Source organism: Alligator sinensis, unplaced genomic scaffold, assembly GCF_000455745.1.
Source record: "Alligator sinensis unplaced genomic scaffold, ASM45574v1 scaffold590_1, whole genome shotgun sequence".
NCBI lineage: Eukaryota > Metazoa > Chordata > Crocodylia > Alligatoridae > Alligator > Alligator sinensis.
In genome coordinates, this window is record NW_005842497.1 from 732374 (window position 1) to 738842 (window position 6469).

The following is a 6469-nucleotide window of genomic DNA, read 5'->3' on the forward strand; positions in this document are numbered from 1 at the left end:
TAAATATAAGAATACACATAAGATATAATTTTATCTGTCTCTCTTCTTTCACCCAGTGGAAGTTGACTTATATTTTCCTTCTATTATTTTGGCAAGCATATGTTGAAAAATGAAATGTTGATTTTGTTCCAAAGACATCGAGGTTTATGGTTAACCTGATGTCTTCAACATGTAAGTTCCGGGTGTGTGGGCCAGTAACTAAAAATAATCTGTCTTCTGTACACATGAGTTTCACCCATAATGCTAACAGTTGCATTGAAGTCTATCCATGTTGGGAGGTTGAATTGCAGAATCATAGAAAGATTAGAATCATAGAAAATTAAGGTTGGAAGGGACTTTAGGAGGTCATCTAGTTCAACCCCCTGCTCAAAGCAGCACAATCCCAGCCAAGGCTTTGTCTACCCCAGGTCTTAAAAACCTCCAAGGATGGAGATTCCATAACCTCTCTGGGTAACCTGTTACAGTGTTTTATTACATTCCTAGTGAGAAAATTCTTCCTAATATCTAACTTAAATTTCCCTTGCTATAACTTGAAACCGCTGCTCCTCATTCTGCCATCTGCAAGCACTAAGAACAGTCTAGCTCCATCCTCTTTGGGACCACCCTTCAGGTAGTAGAAGGCTGCTATTAAATCTCCCTCAGTCTTTTCTTCTGCAGACTAAATAAGTCCAGTTCCCTCAGCCTCTCCTCAGAAGTCATGTGCACCAACCCCGGAACCACTTTTGTTGCCCTAGGTCCACATCCTTTCTGTAGTGGGGAGCCCAAAACTGGACATAGTACTCCAAATGTTGCCTCACCAGTGCAGAATAGAGACATATAATCACTTCCCTCAATCTGCTGGCAATGCTTCTACTATGCAGCCCAGTATGCCATTAGCCTTCTTCACAAGAGCACACTGCTCATATTCAGCTTATTGTCCACTGTAACTCTCGTATCCTTTTCTACAGACCTGCTGCTTAGCCAGTCACTCTTCAGCCTGTATTCTGATGCATGGAATTGTTCCTTCCTAAGTGCAGGACTTCACACTTGTCCTCATTGAACCTCATGAGATTTCTTTTGGTCCTGTCCTCCAATTTCTTGAGGTGTCTCTGAATGGTAGCCCTACCCTCCAGCATATCTACTACTCCCCGCAGCTTGGTGTCATCTGCAATTGTGCTGAGGGTGCACTCTTTGCTATCTTCCAGCTCACTGATGAATATATTGAATAAAACTGGCCCCAGGACTGACCCATGGGGCACTCCACTTGATACTAGCTACCAATTAGACATTGAGACATTGATTACTATCCTTTGAGCCTGATGGTCCAGTCAGTTTCCTATACATCTTACAGTCCATTCATCCAAACTGTACTTCCCTAGCTTGCTTGTGAGACTGTTGTGGGAGACTGTATCAAAAGCCTTGCTAAAGTCAAGGTACACGACATCCTCTTTTCTTCCTGCATCCACAGAGCCAGTCTTTTCATCATAGAAGGCAATCAGGTTGGTCAGGCGTGACTTACCCTTGGGGCATCCACACTGACTCTTTCTAATCACCTTCTGCTCCAAGTGCTTAGAAATGGATTCCTTGAGAACCTGCTCCATGATTTTTCCAGGGACTGAAGTAAAGCTGACTGGTCAGTAGTTCCCTGGATCCTCCTTCCTCCTTTTCTTAAGAATGGGCACTAGATTTGCCCATTTCCAATCATCTGGGACCTCTCCCAATTGCCACAAGTTTTCAGAGATAATGGCCAGTGGCTCTGCAATTACATTGGCCAATTCCCTCAGCACCCTCAGGTGCATCACATCGAGCTCCATGGACTCATACAAATCCAGCCTTTCTAAGTAGTCCCTAACTTGTTCTTTTGCCACAGTTGGCTGCTCACCTCCTCCTCAAACTGTGCTGCCCAGTGCAGTAGTCTGGGAGCTGACCTTGCCTGTGAAGACTGAAGTGAAAAAAGGATTGAGTACTTCAGCCTTTTCCACACCATCTATCATTAAACTGCCTTTTCCATTTAGTAAGGGACCTATACTTTCCCTGATCTTCCTCTTGTTGCTGACATAGAAACCCTTCTTGTTACCCTTCATGTCTCTTCCTAGCTGTAACTCTAGTTCGCTTTGGTCTTTCTGATTTCATCCCAGCATGCTCTTGTACTCCTCCCTAGCTTTTTGTCCAAGTTTCTACTCCTTGTAAGCTTTCTTTTTTGTGTTTTATCTCACCGAAGAGTTCCCTGCTAAGCGAAGCTGGTCTTCTGCCATACTTGCTAGTCTCCCTGCACATCAGGATGGTTCATTCCTGCATCCTCAATAAGGTTTCTTTAAAGTACAGCTAGCTCTCCTGGACTCCTTTCCCCCTCCGACTGGCATCCCAGGGGAAAAGACTGCCCTTCAGAGAAAAAGGAACTGATGTATTAATTGCTGTGATATTAATATACAAGTGGGCTTTGGATATAATGATGAAGGCAGGATATAATGATAAACAGATGACTCTTTCTAGAACTGAAGACTAGAGACACTGAATTTAGAGTGTGTCAACCACATTGTTTCTGTAACCAGTTCAGTACAAAGGAGCAATGTGACTGGTATCACATCTTTGAATCTTTAAATCAAAAGACTAGGTACTCATTTACAGCTAGGACAATTGGGCAATCTTTTTAGTAGAAGTTTAGTGCAAGGCTCAAACTTGCACATCTAAATCCAAAGTCAGACATTTTAACTGGTCATCCACTAGATCTTTAGACTGCAAACTACCCTGCAAACAATTGTAAGAATGAGCTAATGGCAGGGCATAGTCAAGGAAAAAAGCAAAAAACACCTCTCTGTGCTGGCCTTCCCACAATAGGGATGCTCAAGAGAACCAGCACTATTCAAATTCTTCTGCAGGCAGAAGATTCTGCAAATATACACGTATGCATTTATGTGTGTGTTTCTCACACACACACACATAATACCTGATGTCTTCTATGCTGAATTCTGTCTCTGGATTTTCTTTTTTCAGTTTTCAGTCTTTTAATAGTCAGTAGTTTAACCAAAATATTTCACTGGCTGATGCTTTAAATACCTAGAGAAACAGGTACATAAACAAGTACAAGAGATGATCCATACTAGATAACATCCTGACTTGGACGACCTCCATAAAGCATCCCCTGATACAGAGTACAATTCTACTCCCATTTCTTTAGACAACCTCATCTGTTAACCAAAATATTTGTACTAGTCTCTGTGGGCCACGATTCCCAGATAGTGCTTGGGAAACGGCCGCAGTTGCGTGTCGAGTGGGGCACTGGGTAGTGACACCAACCCAGACACGCTCGGGGATGCCAGGTGTAAGAGAGAGGGAGAAAGAGCATGATACTGAGACAAATGGTATGTGAGGAAAATTTATAAGTTTACTTACAAGCCAACCAGATGATTAACGAGTTGAAGTAACCTGATGAATACAGGAACTAATTACAAGGACCATTTACAGTAGCAGGTGGACACAGACGACGTGGTGCGGGTAGAAAAACGAACAAATGATGAGTAGCAGCGAGTGACAAGTAAGGTGTAGTGGTGATACAAGTATGATGCCTAGTTGGGCAACACACAGGGCGTTCCAGATTGCGTGTGGTCTAATTATAAGCTGTAGCAGCGTATGCTAGCAATCTAGCTAGAAGCCTAGGGGTCTGTCCAGACGGCAAGACAGGTGATCAGGCTGTCTTTTTGATCTGATCCCAAGGACCCTACGCCGAGACGTGCAGTCCCCTTCATAGATTCCCTAGCCAATCAGGGTCCCCCCCTTGATGGAACACTCTGGAGGCCTCAGCATGCTGGTCTGGCCAGTCACGCTCTAGGGGTAACTCCTGACTGGTTAGGCTATAAGCGATCACGCACTGTCCGCATGATGGTGCATATTAAGGTCACATTCCTCCGCCACTGCGTCACCGAATGTCACTCACGGGTAGCCATGTCACTTAACGCCTCAAACAACAATCTGGTGGAGTCACATCACCTCCGGACAGTCTCTAGGGTAAATGATACTACATATTGATCAGGAATTTTCTTCTAGAATCATTTTTCAATACTGTTTCTGTAAAATGTCTTTTTTTTTATTTCCTACATTTTCTAGCAAGGAAAATATGACAGACTCAAACTGTTTCACTTCAGTTGAGTTCTCAACATTAAGCTACATTTATCTGTTGTGGCACAGTCAGGGCTGTCCCTGGGGGCGTGAATTGGGGCAACTGCCCGGGGCCCCGTGCTGATGTCCCCATATTCCATACTGGTCAGCCTCGCCACTCCCTCTGCCTCTGCCTTCCATACTAAATCTTCCATAATATATCTACAACCATGTGACTCTCATGATATGGTACTGGATCAGAAGAGAGTCTGCTCAGCATCATAGAAGATGGAGTTCAGCCAGGAATCTAGATCATAGGAGCAAATGAGAACCAGAACTGTGAAGGAAATGCACAGTAGAACCCATTTGCTTTTGGTCAGCCCAACAGACTAAAAGAAAATATATTTACTAGAGAAATATGGATGGATGGATGTGTATGTATTTAATTTGAGCTGATAATGCTGAAAATAGGTTTATTTTAACTTTCAAGGAATTCACTCTTTCAACTTTTAATTTAAATCTAGGGCAAAAAACAAATGTTGACATTTTCTGTGGGGAAAATTTCAGTTTTCTATAAGTTTTCCTATTAGCATAAGGTTACTTGATTCCTATATTTTATTATCTATGCTAAATGTAAAACTGACACAAATTCAGATATATACAAAGATTTATATGTCTTCTGCCTAATGTATCCCTCTTGCCCATTAATGTGTACAGGATTGTCATTGCAGCTGAACAAATGCTGACACAGCAAAGTACTGCAGCTCTCTACTTGTTTTATCTAGGCCATTATCACAAGAGTCTGCAGTTTACATCATTCATTGTAAGCTATGTAAAGTAATGCAATTTTCAGGAGAAGAAGAGACTATTTTTGAAGCAGCATGATCCAAATATTGGCCATATTATAATGGATTAGAATGAGTTAAGTCATGTTTACAGATACAGGTAGTATTTTATCAGTGTGGATCACCTAGGAATATAAAAATACAAGCCCTGGTTCAGTCTAACACCAAGTACATCCAAAAGGTTTAGGGCCAAATCCACAAAAGGATTTAGGTGTCTAAAAGTTATATAAGATATTGCCTAATGTTTAAGTTCTTGGCCCCTGGAGTGGAATCCCAAATCCTATATGAGGCGCCTAGGACCCCATACAGTGCACAGAAAGAATAAGCCACTTCTCAAGGGGAGCCAGAATAGCCAGGTTAGTGAGCATGGAGCTGCCTAGATCCTCAGTGCGCTGTTGCTTGGTTTTAGCCAAAGGGAACATCCTAAGGAAGAGGGTGAGTCTTCCCTCCCTATCTTTGAATCCCACTTGGGATTCATAGCCCTGAACACTCTCATGAAGGTAGTTGCCTAAGCCTTCTATCAACTAAAGCACGGGTCCCTTTTTACTATAAAATGTGTCCAGAAGCAATGTTTTCACTTTCTTAACAGTCCAATTGTTTGAGCAGTTGTGCCAGGAAGTGGTAGACCACAATTCAATAACTTATTTTGCCTGAGGGTAGAATTCAAACCTATATTTTCCAGTCCCAGGTAAGTGTCCTAGCCATCAGGATAGAAGCTCTTCTGGATAGTGTTACTATCTGCCCCTCCAAATGTACTATTATAAAAAAAGGATTCAAGATTCACTGTGGCAGAGTAACCAGGACTCTGTTACCTATTGGTTAGGACAGTCACATAGTAAGGACAAGAAAATTTAAGTTCTGATCCCTGCTCAATTGACATGATCTTCACAGCTTGCCAGCTGCAGGAGAAATGCTGGGAACAACATAAACCTCTCTACATGGACTTCTTTGACCTCACAAAAGCTTTTATCTCTGTCAGCCAAGAACTGTTCTGGAGGATCCTTCTGAAGTATGGACACCCACTGAAATTTGTCACCATTCTCTGCCTGCTCCATGATGTTATATGAGTGGTGCTTCTCACTAATGGATCCGTCACAGACCCCTTTGAAGTTAAAATGGGTATTAAACAAGGCTGTGTCATTGCTCCAACAGCCTTCTCAATATTCCTTGCCACAACGCTACATCTGACCATCAACAAGCTTCCAGCTGGAGTGGAGCTAAACTGCCAAATGGATAGTAAACTATTTAACTTCAATGATTCCAAGCCAAAACCAAGACCACTCCAACCTCAATTACTGAGCTCCATTATGCTGATGATGCTGTAATGTGTGCTTACTCAGAAGCAGATCTTTAGGCAATTGTTGATGTCCTTACCAAGGCATACAAGAAAATGAAATTGATGCTTAACAATCAGAAGACTAGGGTCCTCCAGCAGCAAGCTCCTAATGATCAGTCCCCAGATCCAGTAAACTAGATCCACAATGAGACTGAAGAATGTTGAGTATTTCCCATACCTCAGAAGCCACCTCTCACTGACATTAATAAAGAAA